Source organism: Pleurodeles waltl, chromosome 2_2 (assembly GCF_031143425.1).
Source record: "Pleurodeles waltl isolate 20211129_DDA chromosome 2_2, aPleWal1.hap1.20221129, whole genome shotgun sequence".
Taxonomy (NCBI): domain Eukaryota; kingdom Metazoa; phylum Chordata; class Amphibia; order Caudata; family Salamandridae; genus Pleurodeles; species Pleurodeles waltl.
In genome coordinates this window covers 832,846,409-832,867,144 of record NC_090439.1, presented here as the reverse complement: position 1 = coordinate 832,867,144, position 20,736 = coordinate 832,846,409, and the positions used below count along the sequence as shown (strand labels likewise).

Genomic DNA, 20,736 nt, shown 5'->3' with positions numbered 1-20,736 from the left:
TGCTATTGTTCGCAATTTAATTGCGACAGACTTTTAAAAAAATTAAAAGTTGAAAGCCAAACTTCGCTTTTCCTGACTTTACCCCTCGTGGCTCCACCTCCTTTCTGCTGCCACTAGACGCAATGTATGGAATCTCAGAGTATTTTTCTTCCCATTCTTATCGCTGCACACGACAAAATACACTTTCGCGGGCCGCTGTGACGTTTGGTAGCACGTGTCACATCTCCGGCTTCGTTCCTCTTTTTTTCCGGAGCTGCAGTGACACTGGGCCGCCTCTAGGCGGAGCAGACCCTACGGTGAAGTCTAGTCTTCCAGTTGCGGGTGCTGCTGTCGTCTAAGCAGGTGATGCGCCTCACTAGCTCTACATAGACCCCGCCTGCGCCAGCAAGGACCGGCCAACGGGCTTGGAATACTGGCTCGGACAATTCCGTGTTCGTTACTGGATTTTCCGGTAGTCATTGTGTCTTCTGTTCCATTCGCCACCCACTGTTTGTTTGCGAAGGGAGATGGTCGATGTCTCCCGAAATGGGGACGGGGGGAGGGTGGGGGAGGGTGGGAGTCGGGTCACCATTGGTCTAGGCTGGGGGTTGCCAGAGAGTATTTCCGGGTGTTTTTAGATTGTGGTTGTGCGGGTGTATTTGGGGAGTTCAGTGTCCGTGGTTTCTTCCATAGTATTGGCAGGAAGGTAATTTGTTCTAACTCTCCACTCCTTTACAATTTAATGTGGCGTTTCACGGAAGATTTGCAGTGTTCTTATTCAATGGGCAGATATTAGGAAGTAAACATGTTTGATTAGTATTCAGTTTTTGTGTGGGCGGTTTTTGCTCCGATTTACGTACATATGGTTCGTAACCTTAGCAGGCCCGATTCAGACTGAAGACTCCCGGCTTTAAAGCCAAAAGTGGTTCTAATTTAGCTTTCTCGCCCCGGAAGTCGTCCCCATTTTACTACACGTACGTGGGAGAAATACTTAACCCCCAATTATTTTTTTAAATATCCCTCTCTGCTTTCCAGATGTTAGCATGGTTCTGTAGAACATGGCCTTAAGTGAAGCTCCTTGTTGTTAGAGCATACTGCAAATGGCAGTAGCTGAAGGCTTTCATTTTTAAAATTTGAGATGCTTCCTAATGGTTTTAAAGAGTGAATAGATTAGTTTATGACATATGTATGGCAGAGTTAAGCAAGGCTTGACTTTTAAGAGTGTTTTGCATGCATTTTCACCCCATACTTTAAAAGGGAGAAGTGCAATTGTAAGTCCCATGATGTAAAACACTGTTGGTTTAAAAGTCTGCAATGCATGAACGTACCACACATTGAGTTACTTAGAAGGTAAGATTGGGAAAACAGCGGTTCATTCTTAGAGATACATTAAAGGTGAGGCAGCTTCAAGGGGGGCGGGCGGAGAAGTAGATTACAAATGCAATGCGAAGGAAACACTGCAAAGACTGATACCAGCAGTGATGGGGTTGATTAGGTATTTTCGAACCCGTGATCCTTGGAGGATGTAGTCTAGGGATAGTATTATAGGTATTCATTCAGTTGTCAGGCTGCAAAAAATAATCTAGTTGAAGAGGTTCGATGAAGACATTGACCCTACAAAATGGGTGTCTCCAGCCAATTTCGTCATTAGGTAGTCTTGTAGTCAGCCTGAATTTGCTAGTTCCTAAGATGTAATCATGAGTCACTTGGTGTTTGCAATGTTTGCCCGTACCTTCTGCACACCTCTGTGATGGTGCATTGTAAAAGAGAACATGCAGGCGTCTAACCTTTGCAGTCAACTTCTAGAGACGTTGTTGAGATTCTTAGTTTCCCCATTCATCTGCATCAGTAATGAAGATACATGCTCATGATGATCTATAATAATAATGTTGAATGAATGTGCTGTGCAGCTTGCGCCATCTGGAATACACAAGAACACATCAAACAGCTAAATTCTGCAGATGACAACAGCATCATCTCCTTTTGGAGGAGCAGGTACAAAAGCCTGCTTCTGGTCGTAAGACCTCTGTTTTTGACTCTGCACAATATCATTGCAACATGGACCTTAAATGGCTTTGTTTCTTTCAAAACCCGGTACGCCATGAATGTTGTTCATGTATTGGAAATATCTTTGTAATGCTTTCCTAACCACAGGAGTACTGTGGGTTGATTCGAACAAAGTAATGTGTTGGTGAGCGGGAGACTGGAAAACTAAAACGCCAAAGTAATCCGTTATGGATATGATACTCAGGGAAACATTTCTTGGGACTCGCGAGATCTGAATGAATTGACACTTGAGTAGAAACTTAATCAGTTGTTGCCCAAACGAAAGTAAACGTTCGCAATTCTCCTAAACTATGAATGACCGAGAATTTATTTTGGAAATAGATCATCATTCGCTAAAACCTTTGATTCTTATGAATTGCTATCCTGATTTGTAGAACACATTCCTGTATTGTTTTATTGGATGATTTTCACCACCAGGACTGGTTCACTGGACCTTTGTCCACATCCACACAGTACTCACCACCTTTGGTTGCATTGTAGAACTTGTCTGACTTTGCTGTGCTGTTATATACCTGTCTGGCCAATTCAGCCCATTGTAGCAATTTGGGTTGAATGCACTTTTCAAGTTTTGGGTTTCATGTTAAGTTAGCGAAAACAGAGGTTAGAATAAGTGATCTTGTTATATATGCAGCTTTGCAATACATTAAATGGCTTCCTTTGTATCGCGCTTTGTCGCATTGAGGAAAAATAGTTCACTTGTTAATTAAATATATATTTCTGCTGTTTACCCAGTAATTTTGTCTTAGTAATGTAAGGGCAGAATATTTTCCAGTTGGTCATCGCGATACCATTTTTTGATCTATTTTTGGTGAAACGCTGACATTTGGTATTAGTAGCCTTAAACATACACTGCCAAAGCCAGTAGGTCAAACATCAAAGGGGAAGTGGGCTGTCCGAAGTGTGTTCTCCCATGTCATACAATATAATCAAAAAGACATTGCTGACGTAGAACATAGGGCCATATGTACGAAAGCTTTTTCCCATAGACACAGAATGGATAAAATCCATTCGTACATCTGGCCCATAGAATCACAACGGATTCTATCATGATTTGAGGAAATCCTTTTTTACCTATCTGAGTGTGTTAATTAAAAAAGAAACAAACTGTCACCCACTAACATATTCAGTCAGAATACATGCCATACTAGATGCTCACTTATATATCATATAATAATAAACCTTCACATGATTACCCTGGCTTCTACATCTTATATTCATTTATTACGTGCAGATTTAATAGCATAAATGATAAATACAGCCCTACTGGACAATGGGCCAGATGTACATAGAGTTAATTATGCATCTCCTAAATAGCGACTACATAGAAATAGCTATTTAGGAAATTAAAAATTACATGTATCAAAATACCGATTTCCTAATAGCAATTCCTACAAAGTAGGAATTGCTATTAGGAAACCACAGTTAAATCCCATGCCATTTGTTGCAATGGACCGGTTTTACATTTCCAAAATAGCAATTTCCTATTAGGAAATCACTATTTCCTAAATGCAGCACTAAGGATGGCTATGGGCAATAGGCCTCCCATTATGCACCCCAAAAATAGTGGTGCACATGAAGAGCACATATATGCCCTCTGGGAATGTTTGTTCTCTATTACACTTTAAAAAGCAAACATCTTTGGGTGCTTTTCTCTTTTTATTTTTTTTTATTTTTATTTTAATTGCATACATTTACCATCGACTTGGATTTAATGGTATTTGCATTTCCTAAATGCCCAATTCCCATTTAGGAAATGTTTTATACATGTGAATAGGAATTGCAAATAGGTAATCCCTATTTGCAATTTCCTATTTAGAAGATCGCGATTTGCGATTTCTACCGGGTAGAAATTGCAGTTTGTGATTCCCTAAAGGGCTTTGTACACTTGAAAAGTCCATTTATCATTTCTTAACAGCCCGAAATAACGATTTGGACCGTAAAGAAATGTTGAATGGCTTTGTACATCTGGGCCAATGTCTTGTATCCAGAGGGATTGTGAGCATACAGACCAGTCTACGGGGAACTCTTGACGAGGGGGAGTGAGTGAGCTTTCTTTTTGATGATAGTGCAATTCTTGCTGACACCATGCCTTCTATAAATATTAAAATAAAAATATATGTTTTATCAATATGTTTAGCTACGGATTGCTCCAAATGCAGCCCCTTTCCATTGGGCCCATTTCACTTGCGAGCTGGGTTAGAACAGATGTGTGCATTTAGAAACGTTATGGATGCATAACTAATACATTTTACGTGTGTGGTACTTTTACTGGGGAATGGTGTATGTATGTGTTTACATAGGGGTGATGCTGGTGTGAATCCTCACTTTTGAGAAGCAGTATGTGAAGGGAACATTTATAAAGAAATTTAATGTGCCATGTTCTGTATGCCATTTGTTGCCTTTTTACAAGTTATTAACCATGTGTTAACACACAACAAAACGTGTATGCAGAATGTGTATTGTGTGTGTATGTGCATTTGACAGGGCACATGCACATGACACCTAGTTGACCTTTTAAAAAATGAAATTAGGAGCAACTGGGATACAAAATCACAGAAGATAGGGATCGAGGTCTCGAAGGAAGTCGGAGGCCGAGTATGAGGCTTATAACATATGACTGAAACATGATGGCCTGTGTAATTAAAAATCATTGACCATCAACTACAAGTCCTGATGTTTGTTTTTAGTAATACCATAGGTAACTTTAAAAAAGTTAGCCCGCATCACCTAAAGGTAATTTTAATTGTCTTGAGGATCCCACTGCCATGTCTGTGTAGCAAACCAAAAGATCTCCACAAAGACCTCCAGGAAGATGGAGCCCATCCACACTAAGAGAAGTGAACCTCGTACACACACCCCGGATCCATGGCAGCCACAGTGGAGGCTGCTCCTTCTCCACAGTATCCAAGTTCTGGAACAGCCTGTCTCTCCACCTCAATCAGCTCCCTTAAACTGAGACACAGCACCCTCAGCGCCCAGATACCCTTAGAGGTGATAGTGGTGCGCTTTACAAATGCTGTGATTGATTGATTGAAGTCTGGATGAAGAGAAATCCGGTAATGAAGCATGCCATTTCCTGGGGTATGATGGGTATTCCTACTAAAGAGTGAACAAAGGGTCTTGATGTGGACAGGTTAGGGTCTTCCTTGAAGGATGACTGGGAAGCACGTGTGCTATTGTCCTGATTGCGCTTTTCAGAGGGGCCTGCTTTGGCCCACATAGGACCTGCCTCCAGGGTGGCCTCTGCTTTTCTTTTGCCAGCCAGTCTGGCGCCAAACCCAGAGATGGGGGAGGAACTGAGCTGAGCCAGTTTTAAAGTTAGATTAAAGGTTGTACCCATCACCAGGCTGGCTCTGGGCATAAAAATGGCCTCCCCAGAACCTGAAATCCGAACCCTCCTGGACTTGTGATGACTCAGAAACAGGTCTGCCTTGCTGTCTGAAACATGGAAGATGACTGGACCTGCTTGCCTTCAATCCATGACCCTCTAAGTGACTCCAGGGGTCAGTTGACTGATGTCCTCCGTAAATGATGGGGATACAACAAGTTCTAGAGGCCTTTCCTGCTTCCCAGCTGGCCGGACCCAACTGGACCTGACCGCCTCTGTTGGCCTTTGTGGGTGTCTTGCCCCTAATTCTTGGACTCAAGGTACTGTAACCTTGGCTGGTATCAAAGTGCACATTTCCCGGCCTAACTGAAGATTTCACTGAGTCCAGTGCAGAGCTGCACAGGTTCTTACCAAATTTGCCACCAGATCCAAAGCCAAGCAGCGCAACTTCCAACTGAAATCCTCACTTTATCCAACGTGTAGCTGCGTCACACAACTCCTCCCCAAAGGGTTCATCAGATCTGATGCTGAGCAACTCTGAGCTTCCACCACACTGTCCTCGCAGAAGTCATAAGGTAAAACTTCCTGTGGGAAGAACCTGGTCCTGTATTATACAGCCAGCCCTCCGTCACAGTCAGCTTCAATTTATGACTTTGTACCAATCCAGAAGCACACAGTTGGCACTATTTGTAATCTTAGACTTTGAAAATTCAGAACTCTAGTTACGGATTGGATTTTTGTCGTTCTGGTGTCATTTTATTTCTTGAAATGTGCTCTATTTTTCTAAATTGGTTTGGCCTTTTTCTTGAATTTTCTTTTCACTTCATTACTATCTGAATACTGCATGAATACTTTACACATTGCCTCTAAGTTAAGCCTGACTGCTTTTGTCCCAAGATACCAGTGGGTTAAGGGCAGGTTTATTTAGTAATTTTTGTGGTTCACCCTGACAAGAATTATGATTGCTATTTGAAGTGGGTTCTCACACACAACCTTCAACAAATAATTTGATTTCTTACTATGGCATACACCTTGTATGCAATAAAAACTGTCTACATAGAGAAAGGAGCTTTGGGTCAGTTTTCTTCAGACATTGCCCCTTTAGGCTCTGGATGCTTCTGCCAGTGGCTTGAGACATTGTCAATGACATCTTGGATCAGACAAAAGAAGTGTGCTTTTTTAATCACACATTTAACACAGATGTCATTATGGTTTTTTTTTCTTCTTTTTTTTTTTTTTTTTGCACCAATATATTTCTCACAATGTTTATATGTAAAGTCCATGTACAAGTATTACGTGATTAACAGTAGTAGAGAATGTCAGGGAGAGCAGCACTCTAAACTGTATTGTGATATGACAGTGAATTGTTTGAATTGCACAGGCATTTTAATGACCGTAGTGTGGGTTGCATCCTTAGGCAATACATCCAATCTTGTGTCCTGCTTGGAAGAAGGCGAGATCATTGTGGTTAAGCTTATGATTGAGGCAGTGCAGTGTTGCCCGAAAAAGTTTGCTCAAAATTAAGGCTGTTTTTGCTGACACTAATGTTCATTTCAGTTATAAACAAATGCATAAGAACAACATACTCCACCATAATCTGCCCAGAACTATTTTTACATTTATGCTTATGGATCACACAAAACAGGTCTAGTTATGTGGCATATCAGATTAGGATAAATTAACATATGCAGTGACAAAGCTGCCTTTAAAAATTAGCACAAACATACAGATACACTTGCACGCAATCAGATAGAATCAGACTCACACAGACATAGATGCAGGCACTCATGCACACAAACCAACTGACTATTCATCCCACACGATACATATAGACACCCATGTACACAACCCACAAAGAGGTACGCAAAGACAACACACATTCAGGCATACATACTATGAGACTAGATTCATGCATGCTCACACACAGTTGGATTCATTTTTCCTCTCTTATTATTCTTCACCTTTGTCTGCGTCCTTCCCCTCTCTTTACCTCTCCTCCTTTCAGTATTCCCTTTTCCTTTGTCAATTTTTTTTCTCTTCATTTCCCCCCTCCTTTCCCTTCCTTCACAACAGAAATTTCAAACGTGCTAGCTATCTATGCCGCACTTGATAAATTGGTATCTTATCTTGTTTATCACAAGAATGCTGTATTTGGCAAGACTGTCATGCCTACAAATGCTGTGCAGAAATGATATGCAAGAGGTGGTAACACTTCTTTGGATGTAGTAAAGCCATGTTTCTGTTTCTGACCCTTTTGTGATGAGGCAGTAATTGGTTTTGTCCAGTTTGATGCTAGGTTGTTGGTATTTTGAGATTTGTAGTGGGTCCACGTAGATGAATAAGTTACTTACCTTCTGTAACGCTTTTTCTGGTGGATACAGTAACTACCTGTGGATTCCTCACCTAAAGAATTCTCCCCTCGCGCCAGCCTCGACGGAAATTTCTTCTAGCTCTGCACGTCGACGATGACGTCACAATCGCACGACTCCACGTGACGCCGTATGACGTCATCCAGGCAATAAGAAGCCCTCGTCGACGTGCAGACGTTGGTTATCAACATTTTTTACGTGCCATAGAGGCGAACAGGTTAAACCTAAAGAGTACATATTCATCCAGAATGAATTAAAATATAACGTTTATTATAAAACACATTATAAATAACAGTAATGAATGCTCAATACGAGAGAGAAATATATATATATATATATATATATATATATATATATATATGTGTGTGTATATATATATATATATGTGTGTATATATATATATATATATATATAGACCAAGTCCAAAATGTCCTCTTGAACTAACCTAATTTGCAAAGGAAATGTATATACAGTTATCACAACTATATACATGAATCAGCTATATACATATATACAAGACCAAGGATGCGCACCCAAAGAGTTCTCGGTTTGACCAGTCAGGCAACGGGGAGGCGTGTGGGACCGTGAGGAATCCGCAGGTAGTTATTGTATCCACCAGAAAAAGCGTTACCGAAGGTAAGTAACTTATTCTTCTGATGGATACACCTACCTGTGGATTCCTCACCTAAAGAATAGAGTCCCCAAGCAGTATAACCTCCGGCGGTGGGTGCCCGAATGGTCAAACCAAGAAATCCTGCAGCACTGAGCGAGCAAAATGGCCATCCCCCCCTAACCTCAGAATCCAAACAGTAATGCTTGGCAAAAGTATGGAGGGACGCCCAGGTCGCTGCCCTGCAGATGTCAGCCACAGGAACACCTCTAGCCAAAGCCGATGAAGCTGCTTTGGCCCTGGTGGAATGGGCACGAAGCCCCACAGGTAGATCTCTCTTCGCCAAAGAATAGCAGATCTTAATACTTAGAATGACCCACCTGGATAGCGTTCTCTTGTGGACCGCTCTACCTTTCCTCTTCCCCACGTATCCAACGAAGAGCTGTTCATCCTGTCTGAACTCTCTCGTCCTGGCGACGTAGAAGCTCAGTGCTCTTCGTGGATCCAGCCAGTGGAGCCTCTCTTCCTCCTTGGATGGGTGAGGTGGAGGGTAAAAGGAAGAGAGAGTAATTGACTGCCCCAGGTGAAAGGGTGTGACAACATTCGGTAGGAAAGCCGCCTTGGTCCACAACACAACTTTGTCCTTAAAGAAAGAAAGGTATGGGGGTTCTACGGTGAGAGCCTGAAGCTCGCTAACCCTTCTGGCAGATGTTATGGCCACCAGGAAAACAGTTTTGAATACCAGGAACCGTAAAGAGCAAGAGTGCATTGGCTCAAACGGAGTCCCCATAAGAAACGCTAAGACTAAGTTAAGGTCCCACTGAGGCATAACGAATGGTGTAGGAGGAAACTTATTAGTGAGCCCCTTTAGGAACTTTAAAACAATTGGTGATTTAAAGAAGGATGGTTGATCAGGAAGGCACAGAAAAGCAGATAGAGCAGACAAATAACCTTTGACAGTGGCAATCGCACAACCTTTCTGTGCCAGATGGAGTGCAAATGACAAAATGTCAGATAAACCAGCTTTTAAAGGATCTAAACTGTTCTCTCCACACCAGCATGCAAATTTAGCCCAACGATTAGCATAGATTGACTTGGTGGAGTGTCGTCTGGCCGATAAAATAACTTCCACCACATCTGGAGGGAGAGAAAAGGAACTCAGATTGCCCCGTTCAATCTCCAGGCATGAAGATGCAGGCTCTGGAGGTGGGGGTGTAGAATCTGCCCCTGCGACTGCATGAGGAGGTCCACCCTGCAAGGGAGATGGAGCGGAGGGCATGAGAGAGTTGGAGTAGGTCCGAATACCACACCGTTCTCGGCCAATCTGGAGCTATTAGGATGACTTGAGCCCGGTCTTGGTGGATCTTCCTGAGAACTCGAGGAATCAAGGGTATGGGGGGAAACGCGTAAAGCAACTGACCCTTCCAGGACATCTGAAACGAGTCCCCCAAAGCTCCTTGCACCGGATACTGGAGGCTGCAAAACAGCGGGCACTGCGCATTCTCTTGAGTTGCAAACAGATCTATTTGTGGATATCCCCACATCCGGAAGATATACAGAACTCGATCTGGATGAAGACGCCACTCGTGGTCGACTGAGCTGCGTCGACTGAGAATGTCTGCATGAACGTTCAGGACTCCGGCCAAATGATGTGCAACTAAGCAGATCTTGTGCTCCTGAAGCCAGGACCAGAGACGAAGAGCTTCTTTGCAGAGAAGATACGGCCCCACTCCTCCCTGTTTGTTTATATACCACATTGCAGTCGTGTTGTCCGTTAGAACTTGGATTGACTGACCGCGAATGGAAGGGAGGAGGGCCTTGAGAGCCAGACGTACTGCCTGCAACTCTAACAGATTGATGTGTAACTTCTGTTCCCCTGGAGACCAAAGGCCCTTGATCTCCAGGTCCCCCAGATGAGCTCCCCACCCTAGAGTGGAAGCATCCGTTACCACTGTTGCCACTGGTGGTGGTAGCGAGAACGGCCTTCCTTGAGACAGGTTGTCGACCGCTGCCCACCATTGAAGACCACTGCAGTGTCTCTGGAGATCTTTATCGAGTCCTCGAGATCCCCTTCGTGCTGAAACCACTGCCTGCGGACGCACCACTGAAGAGCCCTCATGTGGCAGCGTGCATGAGTGACCAACAGTATGCAAGAAGCGAACAGACCGAGCAGACGAAGGACCTTGAGGACTGGAACTACCGCTCCATTTTGAAACATTGGAATCAACGCCTGAATTTCCTGGACCCGCTGGGGTGGAGGGAAGGCCCGATTCAATGTCGTGTCCAATACTGCCCCTATGAACAGGAGGCGTTGAGAGGGCTCCAGGTGAGATTTAGGTACATTGACTGAAAAACCCAGGTCGTACAACAATTGAGTCGTCGACTGGAGATGGCACCGCATGAGCTCTGGAGTTTTGGCTTTGATCAACCAATCGTCCAGATAGGGAAACACAGCTATCCCCCTTCTTCTGAGCTCTGCCGCTACCACCGCCATCACCTTTGTGAAGACTTGAGGTGCTGAAGTAAGACCAAAAGGGAGGACCGCAAACTGATAATGCTGCGATCCCACCACAAACCGGAGATACTTCCTGTGCGATTTGAGGATCGGAATATGAAAATACACGTCCTGCAAATCGACCGACACCATCCAGTCTCCTTCGTTCAACGCCAAAAGAACCTGTGAGAGGGTCAACATTTAGAATTTTTCCTGCTTGAGGAACCAATTCAAAATCCTCAAGTCCAAAATCGGTCTCAACCGACCATCCTTTTTGGGGATCAGGAAGTATCTTGAATAACAACCCTGACCCCTCTCTTGCTCGGGAACCAACTCTATCGCACCTTTTGCCAATAGGGATAATACTTCCTGCTGTAATAGGAGAAGATGGTCTTCCGAACAGAAGGATGGGCGGGGAGGGAAGGTAGGAGGGAATTCCCGAAAGGGAAGAGCGTACCCCTTCTTCACAATGTCGATGACCCAGGAGTCCAATGTTATAACCTCACACATCGGAAGAAAGTGGGCAAGTCTCCCCCCTACCGGAGACAAGTGGACAGGGAGTGGAGGAGGACTACGGCTGCTTTCCTTGCTGCACCTGTAGTGCTTTCCTCTTATTTAGTTTCTAAGCACTAACATAACACAACAGAAATGCACTTCTGAGGTCAAAGAAGACTTTTATTGTTATTTTATTCTTCCCCAACCACAATGTTTATGAATGAATGACGAATTAGTAGCTTTCAAGTCCGCGTTAATCAAACAAAATATATCAGTTTGCAATATACACAGCAGGTTATATTTATAAGATATTGAATGCAAAGCAAAACAAATACTTCACCGTGTGGGAACTATTCACAGCTTCATCTTTCTAAGGTCTGCAAGCTGAGGACCCCTGTCAGCCGCGAGAAAGAGAGATTCATCTACCCACACGGGATTGCTGGCAGCCTGCGCCAAGCTCCAGCACGAGGTCCGGCAGATTCGAATCTGACTCTCTGCAGCCTGTTACATTCGTTACAAAGGTGTGCCCCCTCCTCTCAGACCTGGGAAACTGAGCAAGCCTTTTGGAGACTGGCCAGGTCTCCAAGACTACTCCTGTTCCCAAGCTCAAGCGAGGAAAAACAACGCCCATGTACTCTCTCTTTTATCAGGTCTAGTCTACTGTGAGAGCAAAACATCTTGGTTCATCTGGTGCAAAAACACAGCTTGGAAAAATACAGCTTGGATTCTCAACTGCAATGTCTAACTCCACGTTAAAGGCAATGGGCAGCTAACCTAAATATCAAATGCAATGTCATGTTAAAGGCAATAGGCAGCTAACCTAAATATCAAATGCAATGTCTAGTGTCATGTCAAAGCCAATAGGCATCTAAGCTGAATACAAAATGCAATGTCTTATATCATGTCAAAGCCCATAGGCAGCTGAGCTGAGCTGAATACAAAATGCGATGTCTAATATCATGTCAAAGCCAATAGGCAGCTGAGCTGAATACAAAATGCAATGTATAATATCATGTCAAAGCCAATAGGCAGCGGAGCTGAATACAAAATGCAATATATGATATCATGTCAAAGCCAATAGGCAGCGGAGCTGAATAATATATGATATCATGTCAAAGCCAATAGGCAGAATATCTAATAGCATGTCAAAGTCAATAGGCAGCTAAATTGAATACATCATGTCAAAGTCAATAGGCATGCAATGTCAAAGCCAATAGGCGGCTAGACTGGATACAGCATGTCAAAGCCATTAGGCAGAATACAGAATGTAATGGCTAATGCAATGTCAAAGCCCATAGGCGGCTAAACTGAATACAGAAAGTAATGGCTAATGCCATGTCAAAGCCAATAGGCAGAATACAGAATGTAATGACTAATGCAATGTCAAAGCCCATAGGCGGCTCAACTGAATACAGAAAGTAATGGCTAATGCCATGTCAAAGCCAATAGGCGGCTAAACTGAACAAAACATACCATGTGCTACTGGTGAACATTGAGCAACTAATATGCGCAGTGGTGAAACACAAAGTCATTGGTCAAAACAAAACTTATCAAATGGCAGGACAGCACCCCTCCCGAGGAAGAGGAAGAGGCAGAGTGCTGCAAGGTGGCTCCTCTCGTACGGACTCTGCCCCTGTCCCTGAAGGATCTGTATGGCAGGGTAGAAGCAGATTGTTGTGGTCCTTGCAATCTTCCACGAAAGGAAGAACCAAATCCTTTAAATCTCCGAAAACCCCTAAAGGAGGATGAGGCTGAAGACTGGAGTCCTAAAGATCTTGCAGTAGCTCTGCTCTCTTTAAAACGCTCCAGGGCCGAGTCAGCCTTTGTGCCGAAGAGCCTCTCTCCATCAAAGGGAAGATCAAGAAGTGTTGCCTGCACGTCTGACGAGAAGCCAGATGACCGTAGCCAAGACTGCCGTCTAGAAACTATGGTCGTGCCCATAGCTCTGGCCACCGAGTCTGAAGTGTCCAATCCCGACTGGATCACCTGAGTCGCTGCCGCCTGAGCATCCGCCAACAGCTGCAACATCTCCTGAGACAAATTAGGGTGGCCCTTCGCCTCTTCCATAAGGGCATGGATGTAACGCCCCAGTATGCAAGTTGCATTGGAAGATTTTAAGGCCATACTGCAAGATGAAAAGATCTTTTTTGCAGTATGGTCTATCTTTTTTGACTCCCTGTCTGCAGGTGTCCCAGGAAACGAACCAGGAGAGGATCTGGACGAACAAGAGGCTTGCACCACTAGACTCTCCGGAGTTGGCTGTCTGGAGAGAAACATCGGATCACCAGGCACCGTCCTATAGCGACGAGCCACCGCTCTGTTGACCGCAGCGGTGGACACAGGTTTCATCCAGATGTCCTTAATGTGGTCCAGCAGTGCCTCATTGAAGGGCAAAAGAGGCTCAGCAGAAGCCGGGTGCAAAACCTCTGTTAATAAATTTCTTTTGACTTCCGCAGTAGGAAGGGGAAGGTCCAAAAAGTCTGCAGCCTTCCGAATGACTGCGTGGAATGAAGCAGCTTCCTCAGTGATCTCTCCAGGGGAAGCTAGATCCCATTCCGGGGTAGTGTCCAAGCCACTGGCTGCATCCAGTCCCTTAAAGTCACCAGAGGGCTCCAAAACTTCACCTTCCTCCAGGTGTTGTCTCGCATACTCTTCCTCCTCCAAAAGTCGTAGAGCCAGACGTCTTGATCTAAGTCTTGACTCCAGACCTGGCGTCGATAAGGCGTCGGCCGACGCCGAAGATCTTCGTCGGTGCCGAACCTCCGATTCGCCCGAAGCCGGAAGCTCCGGCTCCACAGGATTCTTAACCGTCAATTGGATCCGAGGCGAATCCAACGGCGCCGTAGCAGGTGTAGACGGCCTGGGCGACGTCATGGGCATCGGCGCCGCTTCAGGTGCAGCAGATAAAAATGGGGTGAAAGGCGTCGATTTATAAGACGCTGGTACGCCCAAATTGTAGGCCAGAGGGCCAGACGGACCTGCTTGACTTCCACCCGGCGTCATGGAAGTAAAGATGTTAAACATTGCGTTTAAGAACGCTGCAGGATCCGTTCCCGGAGTCGGGAAAGCCGGGTATTGCTGCTCCTGCGCCGGCATAGATGCCGAGGAAGGTCCAGGTAACTCCTGGGCAGGAGAACCTTCTGGCCTCTGGGGAGGCTCGACCTCAAAAACTGACCCGGGTAACGTCGGGGTCGTAGGAGGCGGAGGGGTGGCGGTCGGGCTAATCTCCCACGTCGGACGCGCCGAGCTGGCCGAGAAGCCGATCTTGACCTAGACCGTCCCTTGCTCGATCGGCGCCGAGAGCCACTATGATGGTGATGAGACCTCGAGGATCTCGAAGAAGACTCCCTCCGATGACGCCTCTCCTTCTTTTTCTTGGATCGAGCCAGGAACAATTTCGCCTCCCTCTCTTTAAGTGCCTTAGGGTTCATGCGCTGACAAGAGCCGCATGACTCGACCTCATGGTCGGAACTAAGGCACCAGAGGCAATTCTCATGGGGGTCGGTAACCGACATCCAACCCCCGCACTGGTTACATGGTTTAAAGCCGGATTTTCTTGGCTGTGACATCGTAACCGTCGTTTGGAAACAGTAGCTCCCTGTGAGCCTCGAAGAATTAACCGTTACTCGGGCACGGAAAAAAGGGAACTGACGTCTGCACGTCGACGAGGGCTTCTTATTGCCTGGATGTCGTCATACAGCGTCGCGTGGAGTCGGGCGATTGTGACGTCATCGTCGACGTGCAGAGCTAGAAGAAATTTCCGTCGAGGCTGGCGCGAGGGGAGAATTCTTTAGGTGAGGAATCCACAGGTAGGTGTATCCATCAGAAAACTTTTTACTTTGTTTCAGATTGTGATTAAGTGAATATCAAGTTCTGATTGTTGCATCTTTAAAGGGACCCATGGCACTAAATTGTGCCTTTGTTTCGATTTGCATCTGTCTGGAATTTAGGGTCTTATTCATGTGGTGTCTTTGCATATTTCTGCTTATATAAATAAGGTGCTTTCTCTGAATTGCTTTTGTGTTGTGCAGACCATGTTTAAGCAATAACATACTTAGATTAGGAGCCAGTGGAAGCATCTGAAGCCTGTCTGGATATGATCCACGTCAGTAAGTTGGCTGGCTTAGAAGAATTTGAATCCTTTTGATCACTCATGCTGGGAGTTGGTGCTAAAGGCCATATAGTGGTGGAGGAAAGACAAGGTGACATCCTTTAGAAGCAGTGCTGAAAAGTTACTTGTTACAGGGGAAGACGTCTGCTCCCAAGCATTGCACAGCGCCTGTATTACCAGCATTGATTGACAAGTTAAATGGAGTTTAGTATTACATTTTCTTTTCTTTGATCCTTAGATGTCAACAACTATTTAATTATGCACAATGCTCCTTGGAAGGTTTGCTGATTTTTAACTTCACAGAGCCTTCCACTGTAAACACAATTTGATTTTCTCTGTTGGGGTCTGGAGAGTAACAATTGTTAAATTAACCTCTAGGCATTTCAAAACCTGTGTGGACATTTTAGGTAGTAGTTTTGTTATTTACATTGTGTGACATTAAAATGTGTGAAATGCGTGTGTGTTTTCTGATATGGAATGCAGATTAGTTATGAACACACCTTTCTTGAGACAGAGTAAGGCATTGGCTATCTGGTTAGAATCACAGGCTTAGTTCAGCGACATTGGGCTTGATTTGGAGTTTAGCGGAGGGGGTTACTCCATCACAAACATGATGGATAGCCCGTCTGCTGTGTTATGATTCCATGATATCCTATGGACATCGTAATGCAGCACACAGGATATCTGTCACATTTGTGACGGAGTAACCCAAACTCTAAATCGGGCCCATAGTCTTTTCTCTACTTTTTTCTCTTGCAATGGGTAAAAACTACTTTTGCCTCCCCAGAGTCTGAAAAATATTAAACGTGCATACTCATCAAGTGCAACTGCTGGAACTACTAATCTTTGTCAAAGGAAAGGCCATCTTGGTTCGTCCAGGGCCGTGAGCCTGTGTTTTTCAGAATCATTAATAGTAAGGCTATATCCTAGTAGGTGCTAGTCAAGAAGTGTTGAGTTCTTGGTGAACAGAAGGCAAACAGCCTCAGTTAATTGTAGAGATTCTGAGGACCATAAATGTTTTTACTTAATGCAGAAGTAAGGAAAATATGAACTTGGGGAGGCTGGCAGGCAAACAGGAAGGTAATATTTTGTGAGACTTAAGCATACATGTGAAGGACAGGCATTTGCTACAGGCATTTGAATTAATACGAGGACTGCAGTTTAGAAAGAATTGGAAATTCGAGGTCAGATTGACTGCTAACTAAATACTGGGTTTTTATTGGAACGTTATAAAGAGAGGATTGTTTACTTGTCATGGTTGACCTAGTCAATAAAAGTATAGGAAAAATGCAAGGGGAAGGGGGTACAGTGATTGCCAAAGATGAATGGAATGTATTACTTAAGTTTTATCACTGTTAAAAACTGAATTTATGTTGATTCACTGTCAATTATCTGCCATTCAAATAGTGTGCTTTTTGTTAATATACACACCACTTGGAAATTTTGGGAAATATGTAAATGATACAGTGAATTTATTTGTGACAGAAAATTTACTGCAGTTATTTTTCGTGCCCTCTCCCCCAAAAATGCTTCATCACCATAAAGGCCATGCACTAGACCTTGTGTAGTCAAAGGATACACACAAATGTCAGATTTCCACTTCCCTTCCAGTATTATAATTGGACCATTATACCAGGCATAGGAGGATTTCTAGTAATACAGACTTTGCTTGACTCCATCTATGCACCCAGGATCTGGAACAACATGCCTGTACAAAGGAGGACCGCCCTAATGCTGCTCCAATTTAGGAAAAGTTGGAAACTCACCTCTTAAAGAACACTTCTTTTCAATTCTTTAACCATTCACTACAGCTTCCTTTCCTCTTACTCATTGATTGTATGCTTGTCTTTGACCATGTACATTGCCCTTTGACTAGTTTTTTGCTATAAAAATACCATATACATACACACACACACACACACACACATACATATATACTTTTAACTCTGGTATGGTCAAGTAACTGGACGTTAGTTGAGGTGGAGATACCTGATGATCCATTTAATATTGTCTGGATAGGATGCGTAGCGGTACTGTCACAGAACATTGAAGGGATGATTGCATTAAGGGCATGAGTCTCCTCCATTCAGTACTATATGAACGTCTTCCATTTTCTTTAACCCTATTGGTGAATGTGTCAGCCAGCGGCTGACGCACAAATACCCTCCCTGGTGAGGTCCACGATCATTGGCTCACACCAGTGTAGGTTTTTCTTTTTAATTAAAACACCTCAGGAGACACGGAAGAGCTTCTGTGTCTCCCACCCGCCAATTGTGACTTCAGTCCGCAGCGAGGCGCGCTGACACCAGAGTTTGTTTTCCACACTGGTGCAGGAAGCCGCAGATAAGGCTGCTTTCTTCTCTGGTGGGGAAAACTATCCCAAAAGGGCCTCCCCAGCTTTCATGAAGGCTTTGTTTGAAAGTGGAAATTCTCCTCTTTCAAACGAGTCCTTCCTGAAAGGGTTTCCTGGCCGTGGATTGCGGCCACGTTGTGATCCATGGCCAGGAAACCACAGTAGCCTGTCCATTGTTGGAAAACAAATACAGAAGAAAACATAGACAGCAATGGCTGATTTTACTTCCTCTCAATTTCAATATTTTTTTATTTCCACCGTTACATTCTATAGGAAAACATTGAAGGATCTAAACAAATGACCCCTTGCTGAATTCAGAGTTTTGTCTACTTTCCAGGAAGGTTTAGCTGTCCGGGATCCACCGTTGGGTTCACACTCATTTTTGTCACTAACTGAAAGGAGGCTGAAAGCACACAAAAGAAGTAAAAATGGGGAATGTGCCGGTAAAATGCCACAGCTGTGTTTAAAAATGTGGTTTTCTGATTCAAGTCTCTGTGTTTCTGAAAGTTAAGAAGATGGTGATTTTAGCACCGCAACCCTTCTTTGATCCCATTTGCAGGGAAAAAACAGATGCTTTCTTCTTCAGCACTTTTCCCCATTTTTCACCCAAATCCTAAATTTTAGCTGTATTTTGGCAAATTTCTCGGTCTCCTTTAGGGGAAGCAACAAACTGTGGATACTTTTAGAATCCCCAGGATGTTGGAAAAAGGACACATTTGGCTTGAATAGCTAATGTGGACTAAAAGCTATGGGGGCCTTAGTGCAAAATGCCCCAAATAGCTAAAAAAAAAAAAGGGCTCAGCACTGGCGGGGGAGAGAAGGCCCGGTGGCTAAGGGGTTAAAGTTGCTGTTTCAGTACTGTGGCCAGGTCAGAATCTGAATCGATATAGTACAAGTAAGTGTTTCTTGTTAGTGTACCCACTGTTTAATTGCTTTGACTAGCCATTGCAAGTTGGACATCTGGAGGTAATTGCAGAAGTTGTTGATTAAGATGAGTGTTGTTCTTTCTGCCTTGTGATGTCACTATAGATTTTGATCATAATGGGAACCGAGTACTGGTTAACTTTGACTTCCGGGTGACCGGAGGCAGTCATCAGGGCAGGCGCGCAAGGACGACGTTTGCAGCGGAGGCGCAGACGACGAGCCAGATGCCATTCCAAGTTATCCTTCTGCTGGGGAAAGGGCGGATCAGGACTACAAGACACCGCTGGAGCGAGGGGGCACGGAACCGGGCGAGCGCGTCGTTCCCGCACTCATAGCCCGTGAGCGTGAAGGCTCCGGCAAAGGGCAGGGCGAAGTGACTGTGGTAACCTGATAGAAAAGGCCCGTAATCGTGAGAGACCGACGCGCACAGGTAATGGAGGGACTGTAATTACGGAAACCAAAGAGGTGGCTTCCTTTCAGAGACCGTGTGCAGGGCAAGCTTGTAACTGCCTGCCCCTGATAACGGGGAGGCACGTGACGATGTGACTACAGACCTGAGACTGTGACTTCAGGGGAAATGTAGCAACACATCCTAGAGTTTTATTTCCGAAATAACTTACTTGGATTGGATTGGATTCTTGGATTGTTTTGAAACTGTGATGGAAGAAGGACATTGATTAAGAGAGACACGTTTATTTTAAAAACCACAGCTTCAAGATTTACAGTTAATACTGAGACGGGAAGAACGCGCAGCCGCAGCAGCAGGAGGAGACGTACTCAAGTGGACGCACTGAGTGAGACGGAGCGAGCGAGACGGAGCTGACGTGCTAACAAGGGCGCCGCTGTAGACGCGGACGAGGGCATCTGCTGCCGTTGCAGTCATTGCTGTTGCCGTGAAGGCTACTGAGAGAGGCAGGGTGAGCGCAGCTGTGTCAGTCACAGCAGCGGAGTGAGTGCACCAGGGCCACACAGAAGCGGCCCAGCCAGGTCTGGGTGCAGCTTGTGGGCCCTGTGTGCCCCGCTTACCCACCTCACCTCCCAACCGCATCTCGCTCCTCACCTACCTCCTCACTTACGAAACCACGAACATTCAGCCCTCGGACACCCAGCCCACTGCTGTACGTTGTTGCGTGTACAACTTCACCTACTATTACCTAAGCAGAAGGTGTAGTGCTCAGGGCCTACCAGGGCCCACCATTCTCTACAGGTCGCAGTGAGCGCAGCAGTTTTTGTAAACGGCTGCAGAGAGAGTGCACCGGGGTTACACGGAGGCGGGCCGCTAGGTTGGGTGCAGCTTGTGAATCCCCCGGGTGCCCCGCTCACCTGCCGCTGTCAGCCACTGTAATCCTGCAATCCTAAATATCAGGAAAAAGCAAATTGCACTTCTCTTTCACCAATCCGGGCCAAGAGATAGCCACCATGAGATCGGGCGACTCAGGATTCTAGCAGAGGGCAAAGTCAAACCTTTAAAACCCCAAAGGAGGGTGCAAGGGAAGGGAAAGTGCTCAGCGAAGCACTCAGCACCATGTTCGCAAAGTAGCAGACAGGATCAGCTGGTAGCGCCCCTCACTCCTTTTCAGCTCTACTTCAAACAAACAGGACTCACTAACAAGGCTGACTTTTTGAAAGACCCAGCGGCGGCTTTCTTCTCAAATCCCGACACCGACGTGGGCCTTCCAACCCAACTGATTCCACAACCTCTGATCACGGGGCAGCTGGGGCCCGGGCTGTTAACAAACCCGACACAACAATTAGGGGTAGCCCTCCCCTGTCAGGAAACATCAAAGGACCAAGCTCCTGAAGAGCTTAGTGATCCCCTGCTCCAAGGGCAACAAATCAACTTCAGTTACTTAAGTAGCCCAATAGCGCGCAAAAATTCGCAAGCAGGTAGAATCGTGACTATGGCTCAGGTACATGCCCAGGAGCGGGAAACTTCTCCAGGTGCTCATCTACATGTTTTAACGGGCAACCCAAGTAACTCCGAGCTTCCAATCTCTACGGGTAAT

At 45.1% G+C, this 20,736-nt stretch overlaps 1 protein-coding gene across 8 annotated transcripts in view; it reads left to right on the top strand.

Annotated features, from left to right (window-relative positions):
* Positions 1-247: 247 nt before the first annotated feature.
* Positions 248-20,736, top strand: part of C2_2H8orf88 (chromosome 2_2 C8orf88 homolog) — a 443,912-nt gene continuing 423,423 nt past the window's right edge. For 5 of the 8 annotated variants that reach the window (XM_069218974.1, XM_069218968.1, XM_069218976.1 and 2 more), the window contains exon 1: positions 327-451. The gene's annotated coding sequence lies outside the window, so the exon portion shown is untranslated. Of the gene's footprint in view, positions 452-664; positions 686-20,736 lie in introns of those variants that run through there. The other 3 variants (XM_069218970.1, XM_069218973.1, XM_069218971.1) reach the window with 3 other exon arrangements.